The sequence below is a fragment of the Nyctereutes procyonoides genome, unplaced genomic scaffold, assembly GCF_905146905.1.
Source record: "Nyctereutes procyonoides isolate TBG_1078 unplaced genomic scaffold, NYPRO_anot_genome, whole genome shotgun sequence".
Taxonomy (NCBI): Eukaryota; Metazoa; Chordata; class Mammalia; order Carnivora; family Canidae; genus Nyctereutes; species Nyctereutes procyonoides.
This window is the reverse complement of record NW_026575024.1, coordinates 34776088-34796783: the sequence shown is the minus strand read 5'-3', so window position 1 is coordinate 34796783 and position 20696 is coordinate 34776088. Positions and strand designations below refer to the sequence as shown.

Sequence of the window (20696 nt, the reverse complement as noted above, 5' to 3'; positions counted from 1 at the left end):
GGGGGGGGGGGACTAGAGTTTGAGAGATTAATAGTCAAGGGACCAGGGAGGGGAGAAATGCCTTCATGAGTGGGAAGTGTACTCTTCAGATGAAAAGAAAACCACGGTGTCAAAAGCACCTAAAATATAATATCAGGCAAAATAAAAACAGAAGAAAAGTCAAGCTGAGAGAGAAGGAAGGGCTATTTCAAAATCACTGAACATTTAGAAAATATAAAGAGAAATATACAGAAGATAAACCAGTAATAGTGATTCGTGAACAGAGGGGGAAAGGATCAATTTTGAAAATATTTTCATCTTATTTGTTGGATAAATATCCAACTCCAAGTTAATGGAAATCAATTGTAGTTGTCCAACACTTCAGAAGCAACAGCCTGAAGGGGGTCAGCTGTGTTCCTGGGGAAGGTAGGGGAGCCTGGGGTGTGATAGGCCAAAATCATGCCTCCATAAAGATGCCCACATCCTAGTTCCTGGAGGCTGTGAGTATGTTACTTACTGGCAACAAGGACTTTAGAGACAGGTTTAAGTTATGGATCTTGAGATGCAAGGGTTCAATGTCATCACAAAGAGTTTTTTTTTTTTTTTGTTTTTTTAAGATTTTATTCATTTATTTGAGAGTAAAAGGGAGCACTACTGAGGAAAGGGGCAGAGGGAGAATCAGACTCCCTGCTGAGCAGGGAACCTGAGGTGGGTTCAATCCCAGGATCATGACCTGAGCCAAAGGCAGACAGATGTTTAACCAACTGAGCCAGCCAGGCACCTTGCAAAGAGGGTTCTTATAAATGGTGAAGTAAGCAGTAGAATCAAAGAAAGAGACCGGACAATACAAGCATAGGTCATGACACAGTCATGAGCTACAGACTGTAAGCAGCCTTCAGAAGCTTGACTAGGTCATAGGTAATGAACAGGTCCTCTCCGAGAGTCTTGAGAAACAACACAGCCCTGAAGACCTATTTTAGACTTCCGATTCTCCAGAAATTTGTGTTGTTTTAAGCCACTAATCCATGCCAATTTGTTACAGCAGCAAAAAGAAACTAATACAAAAATCTGGAGGAGGCAGAGTTGAACTAGAGAGAACATGCCTCCTCTAACAGAGAACACAAGTCCCAGTTTTGTCAGGTTCCCCAATTTGTTAGGACACATGGAAAATCTGTTGGCATACAGTTAGCAACTAGTAACACAGTGTGGGGCAAAGTATGACCTTGACATTGACTGTCTTTTTTTGGGGGGGAGGCGGGGGGGGTATGGGATATATCCAATCATGCAACATAGCTACACAAAAAATGGATAAACCGAGTGACCATGTTTTCTGCCTCAGAGCTACATTCTAGACCCTGACCATATCAAAGCCTGCCCAAGCAGAATTCAGCTGTTAAAAGAACCCCTCTAGAGAGTGTTCACCCATGAGTTGGAGGGGAGAGGTAGAAACAGGGAGAGAACTCTTCAGCAGCCCAATGCGGGGCTCAGTCCCAGGACCCGGAGGTCATGATGGGAGCTAAAATCAAAAGTCAGACACTTAACCAACTGAGGTAACCACCCAGGCACCCCAGAATCCCTCTGTTTCTGACCAGAATCCACAACGCAGAAGTGTGGTCCATTCTCTGCTCACAAGTCATTCAGAAGCTGAAATTCAGAGTGTTAGCTTCTTCTTACATTCTAGATAATCAGTGGGGCCTATCTGCTCTATGGAGTCATTCTGGAAAATAAAATTACTTTAGAGAAACAACTTGGTCTTCGCAGATGAAAGGAGTTAAAGGGAGCAATGTTTAGACTATTACTGAACTATGGCCAGCTACATGGTAATAACCTAAAAACAAAGATAAAAAGAAACAAAATGCCAAATGATTTTGCCTCAAAGTAATCTTTCTGTTAATTCTACTTTGGTAGAAGGGGGGAGGGGAATGGAGCTAATCACATTCAAAGAGACAAGTGGCCTCTTAATATTCAGACAATCAGCCAAAAGTATTTGAGCGAAGGCTTTGCAAAACACTACACAAAAAAGGTAGAAAGTGTAAAAGAAATGTTAAGGAGGGCTTTTGTACAGAGCAATATATAATGTCACTGGGAAGACAAGGCTAACAGAGAGTAATTAATAGTCTTTATGTGCCCTGAAGAATGATGCCAATAGGTCTGTAAGTCCATACAAGAGGTACTCAAGAAAGGGAGGGACAGGCAGACATTTGAGGGGAGTGAGAAAAGCTTCATGCTGAACTGTCAGAGAAGAAGTAAGATGCATGTATAAAAAGGGTTAAGATATCCCACTCCACATAAATAGGTTTGGTGACTTCTCTCAACCTAGAATCTTACATTTTTCATTGAAGCTGAAAATATAAAAATCTGCACCCATGGTAGCCTTCTGTTATAAGATAAACATATAATAAATGTAAGAGCTCTGCAGGATTGGAGAAAAGATAACTCATATTTCTATTTCATGGGAGCTTGTTATTATTAGAAGCAGAAATTTCCACCACCACCTCCATCCCACAATTCTCTACTTTGTTACACGTTTGTACAAATAAATGCAGAGGATATACACATACGCACACAAGCACGCAAGTCTCTGGTGCCTCCAATTATATCATAAAATACCAAAGTAGAAGTCTCAAACTCTTGTAACCCAGTAGAAAGCTGCTCTGATTTATAACCTGAACTTATTTTTCTTAAAACATGGTTCTGAGTTATTTTATCAGAACTGACTTCAAGTGTTTGCAAAAATTACACCTTTCATCTGAGTAGCAACAATAAACGAAGTGGCTTGGAAAATATAGTAAATATGCATGTAGAGATGGTTTCTCCTGGCCTATGGGTAGTTGACTTTATATATAGTCAGTCTCTGGTTTACATTTTTAAATAGATAACTGTTGAGTATTTGTTCAGTTTGGTTCTAAGGGTCATATACTGTGTTTTTAAAAACTACTGGCGTATTTTCTTACATTCCTTTCTAAGCAAGAAAACAAACTTCCTATTAAATGATGTACCTTTAAAAAATAAAATAAATGATGTACCTTTAAAAAATCAATATAAATTTCTACCAAGTATTCTGGGTCAAGACTGTAAAAAAAAAAAAAGCTTCTGGGCGCTTACCACATAATATCTATAACTCTAAGTTGTTTTTTTTTTTTTTTTCATTTAATCATGAGAGGCAGAGAGGGGGGGGGGGCAGAGACACAGGCAGAGGGAGAAGCAGGCTCCATGCAGGGAGCCCGACGCGGGACTCGATCCCAGGTCTCCAGGATCAGGCCCTGGGCTGAAGGCAGCACCAAACCGCTGAGCCACCAGGGCTGCCCTATACCTCTGAGTTATACTCTGGGTATTAATTGCTAAAAGTAGCTGAATCAACCCACTGCTTATAGCTCAGTATTCACTGAAAAAGCAAGATATGCCTAAATGTAAGTAACAGTTGAAGGACCTACATGGACTTTCAGAACATGAATTACATGTTCAAGTGTGTTAAAATGACTAACATGAAGGAAAAAAATAAGAAGTGGGAGTTTTAAGGCACTCTGAAAGAACTCAATTTGAGTACTTTAAAGCCCCTCAACAACTTTATGAACTCACTCATTTTGACCATATCCTTTCGGCTAGGCTACTTTCCTGCTAGATATTAAAACACTGCTTCTTTGTGACCAAAGACATTGTGGGGCATTGTTTGATTTCTAGTTACAGGTCATTCCGAGAACCTGCATTTTGAACAAATTGCTGTCTGGAGAGTGGAGGTTTACACACAGTTCTGTGTATCCACCTCAAGGTGGATCTAAATCAGTCCCATCCTTAGTGAAGTATTGAGGGTAAAATGGACACAAACTATTGCACACCAAAGTGGAATGTCATGAGTTAAGATGACCCTGGGAACAAAGCTTTCTGTTCCAGATACAAGCTTCCAGTTAGGGAATGAATAAGTCATGGGGATGAAAGGTAGAGCATAGGGAATATAGTCAGTGATACTGTAATAGCTCTTTATGGTGACAGATGGTGACTACACTTGTGGTGAGCACAGCATAATGTACACAGAAGTTGAATCATTATGTTGTAAACTTGAAACTAACATACTATTGTGTCAGCTATATACAAATTTAAAATAAAAACACATCTAGATTTCTTTTAAAGTGTGAACCAATGTATATTCACCTCATAATTTCGCCTGGTATATATTCTCAAGTAAGATCTTCACAGCAAATAGCTGGCCACAGAAATGATGTGTGTTGGCCTAAAGAACCTCTTAGAATATGGTTATCTCCAGATCTCCACGTCTCAAAGTATATGATCTCACCCATCATCTTGTAAAATGTTAGAAGAATCAACCAAGTCATTGGCAAGCAACCCGTGCAAAAGGTAGATATTCTGAGTTATTGTTAAAAGTTTAATTTTTGTCAGAACTAAGAACAAACAAATTAGATGTTAGCTTGTTAGAAAGTGTTGTACAGGGATGCCTGGATGGCTCAGTGATTGAGCATCTGCCTTCAGCTCAGGTCATGACCCCAGAGTCCTGCATTGTGCTCCCCACAGGGAGCCTGCTTCTCCCTCTGCCTGTGTCTCTCATGAATAAATAAAATCTTGAAAAAAAAGAAAAAAATGTTGTACAATCTGTGTACTTCAGAGTATGGAGAATATCTTGTATGAATAAAATTGATCCAAGTGAATCTGATAAAATAAACGGATCAGAAATCACTCATTTGTGATCAATGAGTTCTTTTGAAGGGGAAGATCCACAAAAGCACATAAAAGCTGAGAAGAGGCCACGAGGAAACCTTCTCAGATGACAGGAATGTTCTATATCTTGCCAGGGACTGATTTACACAGGGCTATCCATTTGCCAAAGCTCAACTTACATATAACTAAGGATGTGTATGGCTCATTATATAAATTTTATATTAAAAAAATACTGAACTCTAGTTAAAACAAGCCTGTGTAAATATGCAAACTTATGCTTTTGGTTTATTTTTAAATGCATCAAAAATAAGATAGGAAAGAGAAAGGTGGATGGAAATGTGAGGATCTAAAGTATTAAGGGTGGAATCTAGGTGGTGAACATAGCCGTACATTGTAAAACCCAAATTACCATGGAGATTTCCGTTAAGAACACTGAAGAAAATATAATGGAAAGGAATCACTGAAGAATACAAAGTAGCACACTACCACCCCCACTGCCCACTTTCTTCAAGAGTTTATAAGGTATCTAGGACACAGGAAGAATATTTAAGTTGAAACTTCAAAGCACAAATCTAACAAGCTGAGATATGGAAGGTGTTTTTCAACACAAACACACACACACACACACACACACACACACACACACACACGGCACCTGGGTCTCTCAGTCGGTGGAATGTGCAAGTCTTGATCCCAGATTGTGAGTTCGCACCCCATTAGGCATCGGGATTAGTTAAAAATTTTAAAAAATAATTAAAAAAATAAAATCAGTGAGCCGAAGTAGGGCAGGAGATGCTGTCAGAAGACTGTGGTGCAAACACCAGTCCAACCCAACGGAATAAAAGACTCCGGACAGGTGGGAAGTGACAGCTGACAAAGAAACAGATGAGGCCTTGGTGGCAGTGGCAAAGCAGAGGGAGATTTGCACTGGAGAGGCAAGTGGCAGGGCTGCCCGAGACAGGGAGTCTCAGGAGAAAAGGGCTATGGCAGCTCGTCAGAGGTTACAATGTCAATGTCACACAATCCTTCCAGAGAAAACAGCAGGTCCCACATCATCAGTTACATCATCTGTGAAGGGGCCAATGTCTACAAATAGTCAATCCACCTCAATCACATTCTGTTATTTGCTTTGCAAACTGATTGCTTGGTATTGACTAGACAATGTCCATTAAGTTAAAAAAAAAAAAATCTACCTGAGCCAGTATTTGATACTGTGTAGCTCCTCACTGGACAAAGTGTGGTCCCTGAACTAGCAGTACCAGCAGCCCCTGGGGGCTCATTAGAAATGCAGAAGCTCAGGCTTCATCCCACCCCTGCTGCATTAGAATAATTTACTGTTTAACTCAATCATAATTCATATTCACATCCAAGTGTGAGAAGCAGAGAGTGATTTTACAATCTGCAGACCAAGCCTCAATAACTTAACTCTTCTCAATAGCAGCTTTAACTTTAGACAGAGAGAGGACAGTTGCAGACAGACAGGTGAGCAATAGTAAGCCCTGGACACCTGTCTCCCGTAAACACCTTCCCCCCAACAACTGCTACCTCCTTGTACCACTTCAGCCTACCTTCCACCTATTCAGGAGAACTGCTCCCAAGCCTGAAGCCCCCCAAAGTCTATCAAAATAAAACACGGTTGAGCTGGTTTTGAACATGTGGGAAAGTTTCATCTTCTTCAGCAGGTCTAGAAATATTCTGTGTATCTTTGGCGAGTGGATCACTTTGCATGTAATTGCTGCTTAATATAAAAAGCATATAAAATGTTTTCTCCAACCGGTAACTAATGAAAGAGTTCTCCGCCACTGTCTTGTTTCAACCGTGAGACAGCTGTAAGAGTTCAATCCCCTTAAAAATAGTCACAGAATGTCACAATTTATTCATGTATACATCTCTCTAAACTAAGTTTATTTTAATGATGTTTTGTTTACTTCTAGCATCATAACACAGACTTTCATGCTCAAGTATCTGTGGCTAGTCACAGTTCACACAAAACTAAAAGTTTTACCTTTTTTCATAATGACAGGTCTTTAAAGATACTAAAATTCCTGACAAAACAGAGTACACAAACATGAAATATTCTTCTAAAGCTATCTGAAGCCAGTTTTTTTGTGTGTGTTAACTACAAGTTTCATATTCTAGCATCATTTGTCTATGAATACATGCATTCAGTTTTTAAAAAGACCACCACCAAACCCACAAACCAAAACCTAAATTATTAATTTCCATTCATTATTTCAGGAAATAATTTTATATACTGTCTCATTAACTTTCTAAGACCATGAGTGAGTACAATTCCAATAAGTAAAAAGTAGATTTTCATGCACTTTTAGGAAAAGACTTTTAAAAATAATCACTTTGCCTATCTTAATACAGTTGAACCAAAAAAAGTGGCAATCAAAACATCATATTGAAAGAGGTCCTATAATTTTATTGCTAATTACAAAAAATGAAAATGAATTGATTTTGTAACAATTTATGCGTGTGGGAAAAAATGTTTAACACTGTGTGTATTGCATCATATTGAGGTATTCACAGAAAATATTTAAGAGACTTCTTACATTTTTTGCTAGACCTTATTTTTAAGTTCATAACAAAACTGGATAAACGGCACAGATTTCTCATATGCCCCCTACCTCCACATGTCATTTTAAAAACAAATTTGCAAAATGCTAAGTGCCACACACACACAAATCCTACAAGCCAATAAAATCATGTGATAAATGCCTTACTGAAAAATCTATTTGAGTTACAGTGAGGTTTAGGGACATTTTAAAAGACATTAAATCTGTATCTAATGCCAGAATCACCACAAAACAGTGTCTAATTTACTCTGCCTTAATTTTTGTCTTGAGTTTCTCCCTTATTAGAAAATCTTTTTAAAAAATCAATAATGGATAAATCAAACAACCTTCATAAAAAAAATTTGAGTGGTCAAAGAAACTTAAAGCAGAAGTATTTTCTTTTCTACCACTACCCCTCCAGGAAGCACACAAGTAAAATTGTGACAGCCCTCCTCCAAGCTATAAAACAAAAAACCAAACTTACCAAAACTAATACCCTTCGTAAATCTTAACTGCCACTCATAAAGTTGAAAAGTATGTTCTCTTACCTGAAAAGGAGTGAGTAGGATTTAAACCTCACCCCGTCAGAAATAGACTCTTGAGACCATGCCTGATTGCAGGCTCAGAACTGCAGGGGCACACAGTTCTTGGATAAACTCACTCTTTCAAAAGGGGAGGAGGGGGCAAGAGATGGGATGAGCAAGCTCACGCAGCCAGCAAATGTAACAAGACTGGTCCTTTAGGCAGAGCCCCACCCCTTGGCCACAAAGGGAGAGGTTGGGCCAACAGTGCCCACAGCCACAACAAAATATCCAGACAGAGCAGCCGACAGAGACTCTTTTCACCATTCTAAGCAGAACAATAAATACAAGCAAATGCTTTTTATAGGCGTCTTGCCGAGTAACTGCCCAGAAATGAGTAAGAGGTCCTGCACACAAGTATCACTGGATCAGAGGTTGGGGTTTATCAACAGGAAGAATAAAATTTGAAACCTACACCTGAGCTCTTCCTTAAAACAAAGGCCACAAAAAATTCAAGATATACATGTAAAGGAAAGCCAAACAGAATGTCCACAATTCAGGAAATGTAATAACTTCTGTGCTGCTGAGAATCTTTGTCTCCACTTCCCCTTCTGGCTGCCACTTTTGCCTATTTACCTCCTTTATAATCCCTTCAGGGTTCAAGAAAGGAAATAAAACGTTTTAAACTTTCAAGTTACCAGTAATGGTGATATAAATAAAAATATTTAAAGTTAGATCCGGGGATTATCTCCCTTGCACAGATAGTGAAATAGACTTTTGTTCTCTAAATAGATCAAGAGGATTTTAACTCTACATCAAATTAAGACACTAACACACACTTACACATATGTGATTTACCCATCCGTGAGTGGCATTAAAAAATATATATTAAAAAAATCAGCTTTTGCCAAAATGTGCCAGAGAACTAATAAGATGTTTCACAAAACAAGGCTCCAGGGTTAAGTTTCAGGATGGTCAACCTACATGAACGTCACCAGAATCCTTACACTGCAGGATTTTTCTGAGTTTTTATTATGTTCATATTCAATCTATTATAATTCTGTGCATTGTTTCCCAAACTTATTTAATCATGAAATCCTTTGAGAGCCATTCAGAGAGAACTGTATCTCATGAGACAAATTTGGGAAATGCTAATAACTAGATTCCACTTGCCAAGTTTTAAACAACAAACCTGACATTGTGATTAGTTTCCAAAGCACTTAGAAAAGTCACTCAATTATTAGGCTTCCCATCTAGCTCAACCTGAACTATAGCTCTGAAATTACAATGGGATCCATTTATAGATTATTCAATGGTAATGGTAAGGCTAAGCCTGCTTTCTAAATGAAAGTATGTGCAATGGAAGCACACTATCCGTGTATTTAAGAGATATCTATATTCTTCGAATTATGAAGGAAAAAGGAGGCAGAGAATTATGTCTATCCTCAAGAGGCTGGACATTTTGCTTTGTACCTTGTAGTCATGATAGTAAGCATGCAGGTGCACCGTAGTTACCTGCCTGCCCTCAAAAGTTCAATGTCAGACCTCAGAGATTAACAGTCAGCCAATATAGCTTACAGAGAGCGCCCTCCCAAAACCCTGACACAAAGCCAGGAGTAACCATTAAAAACACCACCCAAATGCAGTACCAATATATGAACTCCAAAGCTCTGGGCAAATGCAAACATAGATCATGCAATTATGGTATCTCAAGATGTTCTTTCAGCCACTATTTACTGTAACAAAAAACAGGGAGATAACAGTAAACACCGTTTACCATGAAGAACACCCAACTGTCTCATTATAATAAATGGATATAGGCTGAAATGTCCTAACAATTGTGAAAGTAACACAGATTTTAAAAGTTCAGACCACGGGGATCCCTGGGTGGCTCAGCAGTTTAGTGCCTGCCTTCGGACCAGGGCATGATCCTAGAGACCAGGGGTTGAGTCCCGCATCAGGCTCCCTGCATGGAGCCTGCTTCTCCCTCTGCCTGTGTCTCTGCCTCTCTCTCTCTCTCTCTCTCTCTCTCTCTCTCTCTCTGTGTGTGTGTGTGTGTGTGTGTGTGTCTCTCTCTCTCATGAATAAATAAAATCTTTAAAAAAAAAAGTTCAACCCATAGAAAGCGTCAAATTAAAAGTAAAAACTCCCTCTACCTTTTATATTAATTACAACTGCTGAGTTTTACTGTATATTTGCCTGTGATCACTTTTAGATGACTCATATTCAAAATACAGTTTCCTTCTAATGAGTGAGTTTATCCCATCTAAATTATGGCTTCTAACAACCAGGTGATCTGAACTCTATTATTTCATTTTGTTAAGCTTCCTAGTTTGATATTTTCTTTTGCTGTTTTTTTGCAACAGAGTTTAAATATGAAACGAAGCCAAACAATTAGGTTTACAGAATGTAATGAAAAGGTTATAAATCTTCTCACCAAACACACACACACACACACACACACACACACACACACACACACAAATAGTAACTATGAGAGGTGATGAAGGTGTTAACTGCCATTATTATGGTAGTCATTGCGCAATACTTATCCAGATCATCTTACGGACCTTAAACTTACACAATGGTATACGTCAATTATGACTCAATAAAGTGGAAAATAAATACAGCCCTACTAAATAAATATAGCCATAAAAAACTGTGGATAGATATATGAAATGTGTAGGAAGATCGCTATAGCCTAATTTCAATAACTTCCAACACCTTTAACCTCTCCACATTCCCCTTTTATGTTCAACTGACCAGTGTAGTAACAAAAACATACAAGAGGGGGAAAATGGTGTACACTTTGAATATAAGTGTGTACACTTTAAACTTATATTATGTGTCCCTTATATCTCAATAAAGCTGAAAATTAAAAAAAAAGAAAAAAAATTTTAAAAAAGCTGAAAATAAATCCATATAAGGTAGAGTAACTATATAAAAAGAAAATCATAACTCTTAATATAAAAATAGCAAATAATATTATTAAGATATTGGATGAAAAGAGGAGAACAAGTAGGACTGCTTCCTTATATGTTCATACTTAGGAGTCAACAGGTACTGTGTAAGGGTAGTAAGTCAATGAGCATAGGACTTTGTTATTATTCTAAACTATAGTAATTACACGAAAAAGGAAAAGGAAATGCTATACACTTACATTATAGAAAGAAAAAGAACCCCAAAACAAAATAAAAGACAGAGGAAACTGCTTAGCCCAAGACACAAAACCTCAAAGTCAAAGACTGTCTGGGGTGACCCACCTTCAACCTCTCGTTCCTCTGCCTGGCTTCACAGAGCCTCTGCCAGCTGGCTCTAGGCGAGTGATGCTTGGGAGATAACAGTAAACACCGTTGGATTTGCTCCAACCATGACCAAATTTGCAGACTTGCTTCCAAACTTTAACATTTGGGGGCTAGCCCCTTCCTACTTTCAGCAAAGATTTCCCCCCTACTTTTCTGTACAGGGTTTCATCCCCACAGTTCCAGTTAAAGAGAATGGAAACTTTCACTCCACTTCCTTTAACAGAAACCCCTGCCTCCCAACATGCTCCAAGTTTCTAATTACTTTCTCTCCTCTTCAGTTTTTCTGCCTCTGGCTGCCTCCCACCAAGTACCTCTTCCCTTTCTAATTCCTTGATGCTAAAAATCAGTGGTGTGCTGAGCCAGGCTGCACTGCCAGCAGGACACAACCATAGGTCTCTCTTCCCAGGTCCCATCTGGTAGAGGCACCTCCCTCCCCTCATCCCCCACCCCAGGAGGCCCAGTCCCCAAACAGCACAAACTAAATCTTCTCCCCCTTCCCCTCCTCAGAGCCAGGGGTTAAGTGTTGACCAGCACACTATGAGAAAGGCCTGCCAATTTAAGAAACAGCTCTTTTTTTTCTTTTTTTAAGAACTGTATATATAAAGGAAGAACTGTATTAATGAGAACAAGACAAGGTTTCTATTCGGGCTCTTCTTAATTATTTGACATGGCCAGATAAGCTGCCTAAACAAGACAGAACGGTGTTGCTATAATACTACAAAACCAGTGAACATGAATAAAGGCTGTGTTTCCAGAGTAAATGGCATCCTTTCCTTTCCAATTCCCTTTAGTATACTTATACAGCATCTTTCCCCGTAGTAGCTCTAAGCTGTACATGAAGTTTTTTTTTTTTTTTTGACTCTTAGTACCAAGGAATTTAAGGAAGTATCAGCATATTCATTTTCTAAGACATGATAAACAAGAAAACTTTCAGGTTCTGGCAGATCTGCCTCTTTCCTTTCTCCTTCCTCTCCCTCAAATCCCAAAAACACACAAAAATCATGTTTTACTTCTTTTCCCCAAAAGTCTTGATTAAAAGGACTAAGCTTTTTCATAGTGCCCTTGATCCTTTCGGCCTTGCTAAAGATTGAATTTAAAGCCAATACCTCAGTATACTCAAGGTAAAGTCAACTCCTTGTTCCAGGGAACAAAGGACAAATTAGCAGACCTGATTATTTTAAAGCAGGGTAAGGACATTCTAACAAACACCACCCATTTAGTCTGCCTAGATCAACAGTCTAGTGAATCATGAAACAAACAAACAAACAAAAAAAAGAGACAAAAGTAAAAAACTCTTTGAGAAAATAAAGTATCATATGAACTTATATACTCACCCTATTCCTCTATTTCTTCATTCAACAGCTTTCATTGTATCACTATAAATATACTCTATCAAGATTATCAGTATTACTGAATATTACCGGTAAAAAGTAAAATAGTTATGTTTAAGGTTAGGACATTCCACAAACAAAAACACTTCTTAAGTTCATTTGTCTATATATCTTATCCTACTCCAAGAAAAAAAAAAAAATAAAAAGCACTGCCAGATATTATTCAAGAGAGAGAACTTCATTTTTGTCTATTTAGAGCCAATAAAAAACAATTAATTTCACGGACTATAACTTGTGAACCAGGCCTCCCTACCATCATGGACCTGATGTTGGTAACTAAACAGCTCCTGGATTTTAAGGTAAGCTGGGTAGCATGAAATGGTAGGTAAGAGCATCAGGCTAGAACTGGATACACCTGGGTTGGCATCAGAGCTCTTTGATTTTGGACACATTACTTAGCCTCCCTATAGCTCTACTTTCCCCATCTCTAAAATAGGAAAAAAAAATACCCACCTCACAAGATCACTGGCAATTTTAAAATGAGAAAATCTACATTAAACACGTAGCATATCATCTGGTACATACATAGGAAGCACTAACTACAATTGGGATAATAACTCATCACTGTCACTATCTAGTATTACTGCTTTTGCACAGTATGCCAACCTCTCAGCTGCCTCAAATATACAATGGTTTAGACCAGAACTTCTCAAACTTTCACAGGCACACAAAGCACCCCGGGATTCTCTTAAAAATGCAGACTGTGATTCAAAGGTTTACCGTAGGGCCTGAGACTCTATAGTTCTAGCCAGCTCCCAGGTGATGCCAATGACACTGGTCCAAGGACCACACTTTGAGTATTTAGGATTTGAACCACCTGAATATTCCCAACCACCACTTACCTACTTTACACAAACACACATACCCAGGCATAGCTAGCTAAAATGCAAAACACTGAATCCATAATCCATTTTCCCTGCAAAAATAGAACTTTTTAAAAATGGGAAAAGCTATGAACCACTCAGGATAATTGCTAAATATAGAATACAATTATAAGAAAGGCAAGGGATGCTTAACCCGGGGGAAGAACACGGGTTTTTGAACCAGGCCTGGGTCCAAGCTCTAGATGCACTGCACATACTAGCTGTTAACATGGCTTTGGATTAATTACAGAACTCCTTATAAACTTCAATTTCCTTATCTGTAAAATGGGGATAATAGTATCTATAAAATATAAGACCTCTCAAATTAACAGTTGTCTCAAAAATAATTACTATTTAAGTATATCCCATGGCCTGACATATAGTAGTTGCTAAGAATATGTCAACTGCCTTTCTGCTTCCAAAAGCACTTTTAATTACTTGCTAATATAACTCTGGCTTGCTTTCTTTCACTCAACTTGGGCCTTTTCCCTCTCTAGAAAACTATCTGAAGACCTGCCACTACTAAAAGTCTTTTTCATGCTATTTCAAGCTGCCAGCATTATAATTTCCCAAGAGAAAGAACCTTATTTCCTAGTATGTTCTACTAATCCTCAAGACCTAGTCTGGAAGAAACCTATCTGTTTTCCACATGGCTTCTCTCTATTCTAAATCCTCGCAGGCTCTATTCTCTTGCACAGGCACAAAAGAGAAGTCCTGGCCATCTTTTTCTCTGTCCCTATAACTATCTTTTTCAATCAGGGAAACTTATTGTGGGAAACCAGCCACTTACTTCAAGGTAACTCTCTGTATTCTCTTTTAGTTCCAAAACCAGAAATTGATTCTTCTTCTTAAGCTATGAAACACACACATACACACACACACACACACACACACACACACACACACACACAACTCACACCCGCCCCCTGTGGTTTTGCTGTGGTTTCCTGTCACCAAGTAAAAATGATATGATGCCAAAACCATCATTTGCCCAGTTTCACTCACTGATTCGTCACATTTACTGAGTGCCTGACATGTGCCTCCTGCTATGTCCCATGCCAAGTATATACCGATGTGTAAGAGACATGACCCACACCCTTGAAGATTTAACTATCCTGACCTTCACTAATCTTATTCCTAAAACCAGGCCACACTTCCACAACCCAGGGCAGAGTAGGACAACTACAGTCTGCATCTAAATAAGCCTCAGCAAAACTGTTAGAGATCAGCTCTGGTCAAAATCTACTAATGACGGGACCCCTGGGTGGCGCAGCGGTTTGGCGCCTGCCTTTGGCCCAGGGCGCGATCCTGGAGACCCGGGATCGAATCCCACATCGGGCTCCCAGTGCATGAAGCCTGCTTGTCGCTCTGCCTGTCTCTCTCTCTCTCTCTGTGTGTGTGTGTGACTATCATAAATAAATAAAAAATTAAAAAAAATCTACTAATGAAATGCATCAGGGCACCACCAGAAGAAATCTACAAATAAAAGCGATCTCTACTAGACCACTAAACAGTGGCCAATCCTGCCCACCACATGGTCTTGGCTGGAATGGAGTGGTGGCACTTTGGAGACAAAATCCCACAGCAATGTTACTGTGAAAAGATGTTCCCACAATCCGCTCACCTCTTCTCTCTGACCATGAGCACCTAAAGAGGCTACAATCTATCAGAAGCTTTCCAAAATTCACTGGCACACCAAACACAAACATTTCACCAGCCACATAAGCCATGTTTATAGTATCTTGATGCCTATTTGTGGCTATAATACTTAATATTTATAATATTTTAAAATAGGGAGTGCCTGGGTGGCTCAGTCTGTTAAATGTCCAACTCTTGGTTTTGGCTCAGGTCATGGTCTCAGGGTCATGAAACTGAGCCCCACATCAGGGTCCATGCCTCAGCTTGGAATCTGCTTGAGATTCTCTCCCTCACTACTCCCCCACTTACCTATCAAATAAATAAAATAAAATCTTTTAAAAAATAAAAATAAGATAAAATAGAAAACAGGGGTGCTGGGCAAGAGGAAATCAATTTTTCCCCATCTTCAAGTCTATTAACACTTTTGTCAAGCTGAGCTCTATCCATTACAAGGCTCATGGTATACAAAAGAGGCATGCTAATAGAATCATCTTGATTAAGAATTCATGTAATGTAAAGAGCATCAGAAAAATGTAATCAAAATATATGGAAATTATGTGATCAGATCATCAGCAAAAACTTCAGATGCAGATTAATTTATTGTTCACATTGATGAATCTAATTATGTCTATGCTTTTACAGAGGCCTGTGAACAAAAGGAAGCTCCCTCTTCATTATATGAAAACACACTAAGCCTCCTCATTTATGTTAAACTGGGAGATGAAAAGATACCTTTTACTTTTCTAACCACCATCAAATATAATAATCCTGTAATAATCATGGAGAATACATGTACAAAGGGACCGTCTTCTTGGTAACAGACAAGGGGGCATTATTCCCAAAGATCTTCCAACAGATATTTGAAAGAGGCCCGGGGGCACCTGGGTGGCTCAGTGTTTCAGCATCTACCTTTGGTTCAGGTCATGATGCTGGGGTCCTGGGATCGATTCCCACATCAGGCTACTTACAGGGAGCCTGCTTCTCCCTCTGCCTATGTCTCTGCTTCTCTATGTCTCTCTTATTCTCATGAATAAATAAATAAAATATTTTTTTAAAAAATGAAGAGGCCCAAAGCTCTCTGATATTTCAAGCCAACAGGTATGTCAAGGGTGAAACAAGGCTCAGTTTAGGGCCATTTTCTAAGTAGCCTGGTTTAAAATCCAGGGGTAACTACACCTTCTACTACAGATAACAACTTAGGTAAAAAGTATCCATTGGCCTTTCTACAAAGCAATCTTCATGAAACACCTTCTAGTAGCCACATGAATACTTCAGGGTTAATAATCCAGACAATAGCTTTACTTGGATTGGCTGAACTAATACAGCCTGAATTCACTTCAACATTCCTCTGCTTCACATTCCCCAAGTTAATTCTGAAGATGGTACATCTTCATGTTTTAACTTTTTAAACTCAGCTTTATGTCCAATGTGGGGCTTGAATTCAGGACCCTAAGATCAAGAGTCACATGCTGTACTGAGCCAGCCAGGCACCCCAACATCTTCATCTTTTAGCTAAGTGTTCCAGAGTATAGGAGCTGCTGCCAATGGCAAACTGCAAGATAATTTTAGGGGATATGCAGATTGAGCCTGGAATGACACAGAGCCTCCCAGCAGGAAAGGTAGATACCTCTCCCTTCCCTTCTTTCTCTCCTTCTCAATGAAGTGAGCTCTAGCCCCCCATCCATCTGATCTCTCTCTCTCTCTCTCTAAATATATATATATATATATATATATATATATATATATATATATATATATATATATATCTGAATAAAGCCAGGCAGGCCTCTGACTCAGGGGTTTTGGCAGGCATTGGCATGTACTTAGGATTGAATGACACTATTTGGTTTTCATTTTTTAACTTTTATTGGATACTTCTACTATTTGTGGCACATCATAGTTTTCCATTTAAGGTAGTAATCTACTGTTTTCTTTTTAAATATACTTATCTGTGGCCAAAAAAAGTGAAAATTATGCAATAATAGAGGTGGAATACAATTATGGCACAAGACATGAATGACTGATCCGTAGGAAACACTGCAGAGTATAGATTAAAATGGTCTGAGTTTTTTTTTTCTTTTAAGGTTTTATTTATTTATTCATGATAGACATAGAGAGAGAGAGAGAGGCAGAGACACAGGCAGAGGGAGAAGCAGGCTCCATGCAGGGAGCCTGATGCGGACTCGATCCTGGGACTCCAGGATTGTGCCCTGGACCAAAGGCAGGCGCCAAACCGCTGAGCCACCCAGGGATCCCCAAGATGGTCTGAGTTTGAATAGAAGCTTCACAACTAATTTTGCTGTGTGACTTTAGGCAAGTTACTTAAGATCTCTGTGCCTTGGTTTCCTCATTTGTAAAAGAGAGGTAATAATAGTAGCTACTTCTGAGTGTTATCATGAGGATAAAAGGGTTATTACTGGTAAAGCACTAAATTGTTACCTAGCATAAAGTAAGAATTCCGTATAAATTAGCTATTACAGTATTTTATAAATATATCTAAGTAGTGATATATTTAAACTTGATCCTCTGGTCTGTGAATTACAAAGTAAAGAGACTTCTTCATGGTCTCCTATATAAGGGGAAAAAAAAAAAGCCTCTTCTGTTTTGTTTTATTTCAATTAAGAACACAGCCAACTTAAGTGTTTTTTGTGTTTTGTTTTGTTTTGGTTTGGTTTTGGTTTTTAAGATTTTATTTATTGGGCAGCCCTGGTGGCTCAGTGGTTTAGCACCGCCTTCAGCCCGGGGTATGATCCCGGAGACCCAGGATCGAGTCCCACGTCAGGCTCCCTGAATGGAGCCTGTTTCTCTCTCCGCCTATGTCTCTGCCTCTCTGTTTCTCTGTGTGCCTCTCATGAATAAATAAATAAAATCTTAAAAAAATATATTTATTTATTCATAAAGACAGAGAGAGAGAGAGGCAGAGACACAGGCGGAGAGAGAAGCAGGCTCCATGCAGGGAGCCCAACGTGGGACTTGATCCCGGGTCTCTGGGATCACGCCCTGGGCCGAAGGTGGCACTAAACCGCTGAGCCACCTGGGCTGCCCCTGAAGAGTGTTTTAAACCCATGTGATCCTCTGGAAGGCAGAAAATCAAGTGCACTACCTTGAATTCTATTATAATTTCCTTTCCTCTCTACTTAAAAAAAATCCCAGTATTTTAATTACTAAGAGTTTAAAATGAGGCTACCATTCCTTATCCATATGACACCAACTAAAATGTATTTACAACCAGGCATGTAGTTCCTTCAACATTTTAACACTCTGCCAGATTCATGTAGCATCTCAAAAATTGCTGTTTTCTTGATACTCCACTAGTAAATGACTTTTTGTTTAAATTGTAGCCACCTTACATGCAATGGATTTTTTTTAATTTTTTTTTTTATTTATGATAGTCACACACAGAGAGAGAGAGAGAGAGAGAGAGAGAGAGAGAGAGAGAGAGAAGCAGAGACATAGGCAGAGGGAGAAGCAGGCTCCATGCACCGGGAGCCCAACGTGGGATTTGATCCCGGGTCCCCAGGATCAAGCCCTGGGCCAAAGGCAGGCGCCAAACTGGTGCACCACCCAGGGATCCCCATGCAATGGATTTTAACAATCTGCTTGAATGTTGCTATGGTCTGAATGTTTGTATCCCCTCGGTACTCATAAAATCCTAACCCCCAAAGATGATGAGATTAGGAGGTGGGGACTTCAGCAAGTGCTTAGGTCATGAGGCCAGAGCCCCCATGGATGCAATTAGTGTTCTTATCAAAGAGGCTCCAGAGAGAGAGCTCTCTAGCCCCTTCAATCCTGGGAGGGCATAAGCAGATGTCTGAGATCCAGAAGAAGGGCCCTCACTCCACCATGCAGGCTTCCAACCTCCAGAACTGTGAGAAGTAAACATTTGCTGTTTCTAAGCCACACTTATGGCTTATAACCCATAAGTCTGTGCTGTTTTGTTATAGCCCAAATAGATAAAGACAAAAAAGCAAGCAGGCATCACTTATTTCTCTTTCCCTTCTTATGATTTTCTCCCTACTTGAGTCCAGGGGGATCCCTCCCTTTTGTTCATCTAGTTTAGTGGGACCACCTTGAGTGAATCATAGAATGTACAGGGGGGATCACTCTGTATCAATGTCATATACGTTCTTTGCCCCCACTCCAGTATAATGGGCTTTTTTTTTTAAAGATTTTATTTATTGATTGAGGAGAGACACACAGAGAGGGGCAGAGACATAGGCAGAGGGAGAAGCAGGCTCCCTAAGGGGAGCCTGATACAGAACCCAATCCCAGTGCCCTGGGATCACGACCTGAGCCAAAGGCAGATGCTCAACCAGTGAGCCACCCAGATGTCCCTAATGTGCCCTTTGGATTGAAGTGAAGAAGAGAAGAGAATACTGCTCGGTGATCCTGGATTAGTGATCCACATGGTTCAGCCAAGCTCCTAGAGGCGAATTCACTCTCTGTGTCTAATAGGGCTTCCTGAACAATAAACTTTAATTGTCCCATCGAATCCCACAAATTATCATCTCTGCTAGAACCCAACTAGAAAAGAAGAAGAGACAACCCTGTATCTAATGTGGAGGAAAATGGTGAACAATGAAATTAATGATGATTGCAAATGTAACCTTCACGATGCACAGAGACCAGTAATCCCTCCAAGAACAGATAATACAATCTGATTGCTTCTGAATGTCAAATGTACCTGCAAGAAATAGCTATGTAAATTTCCAGGGCCGGCTCTGTACGGAGTCCAAAACTAATTTTTAAAATCTCAGTCATTGTTCCCATCTCTCTCAATTCTGTCAAAATTAGACCTTTACTTCTTTCATTTTTTTTAAGTGACTAGGTACTCACACTTCCGAGGAAGTTCTTTAGCCTGACTTTGAGACAGGACCATGGGGCCAGGGACACTGGGGACAAACCTCAGGTCTGTGAGACCCTGGCATGTTACTTAACCCTTTTGTGCCTTAGGTACACCACCTACGAATGGGATGAGAGCACTCTACCTCACAGGTTTGTTGAAAACTGTACCCAACATTGGGGCACCTGGGTGGCTCAGGGGTTGAGTGTCTGCCTTTGGCTCAGGTTGTGATCCCGGAGTCCTTGGATCAAAGCTCGCATTGGGCTTCCCACAGGGAGTCTGCTTCTCCCTCTGCCTATGTCTCTGCCTCTCTGTGTCTCTCATGAATAAATAAAATCTTAAAAAAAAAGAAAGAAAGAAAACTGTACCCAGTATATGGTTACTGGCATGTCAATGTTAGGTATAGGAGTCATGGTCATATGTGATCTTTACATGACTCCCTGAATGCCCTGATATGAGTATATGCCCATTTCATATGCCCAGTTTAGGATGAGAAGATTGTACATTTCAGAGGGCCATAACAAGTGCAATATTTCAGAGCTTTATCAGCCAAGATATAGCATCAGATCTTCTACTTGCACTACCTAAAACAAACTGTAGATTAAAAACAAAAGTACCTGTGGGAAGGTGGCTGAAGGGGCACTGAAAACAAATACAGAAAGGTCTTCCTAACAAGTATCATAATTTTTTAAAGTGTTGATAATATATCCTGACATTCCACTGAACTCATGAATAGAACCCTTTTACAGACTAAAATAAGGGGAACTGACCAATAAACAGTCACCATTTATTAAGTTTGCTATGGGCTGTCTCAAACCACTCTCTCCTTACTTGTGACTTCTTTCTTATCCATATTGTTTTTACTAGTCTTGACGAAAATGAGAAGAGCAAGTGGGCATGACTGAGTCATGGTCCATTAGACTA

General features: G+C 39.6%; 1 protein-coding gene across 3 annotated transcripts in view; it reads right to left on the bottom strand.

Moving 5' to 3' along the window:
* The window catches only part of PLCB4 (phospholipase C beta 4), a 420180-nt gene that overhangs the window by 303621 nt on the left and 95863 nt on the right, over positions 1-20696 (bottom strand). Inside the window, exon 1 of one of the 3 annotated variants that reach the window (XM_055306672.1) lies at positions 7760-7811. The exons of the other annotated variants lie outside the window; for them this stretch is intronic. The gene's annotated coding sequence lies outside the window, so the exon portion shown is untranslated. Of the gene's footprint in view, positions 1-7759; positions 7812-20696 lie in introns of those variants that run through there. 3 annotated transcript variants of the gene reach the window in all.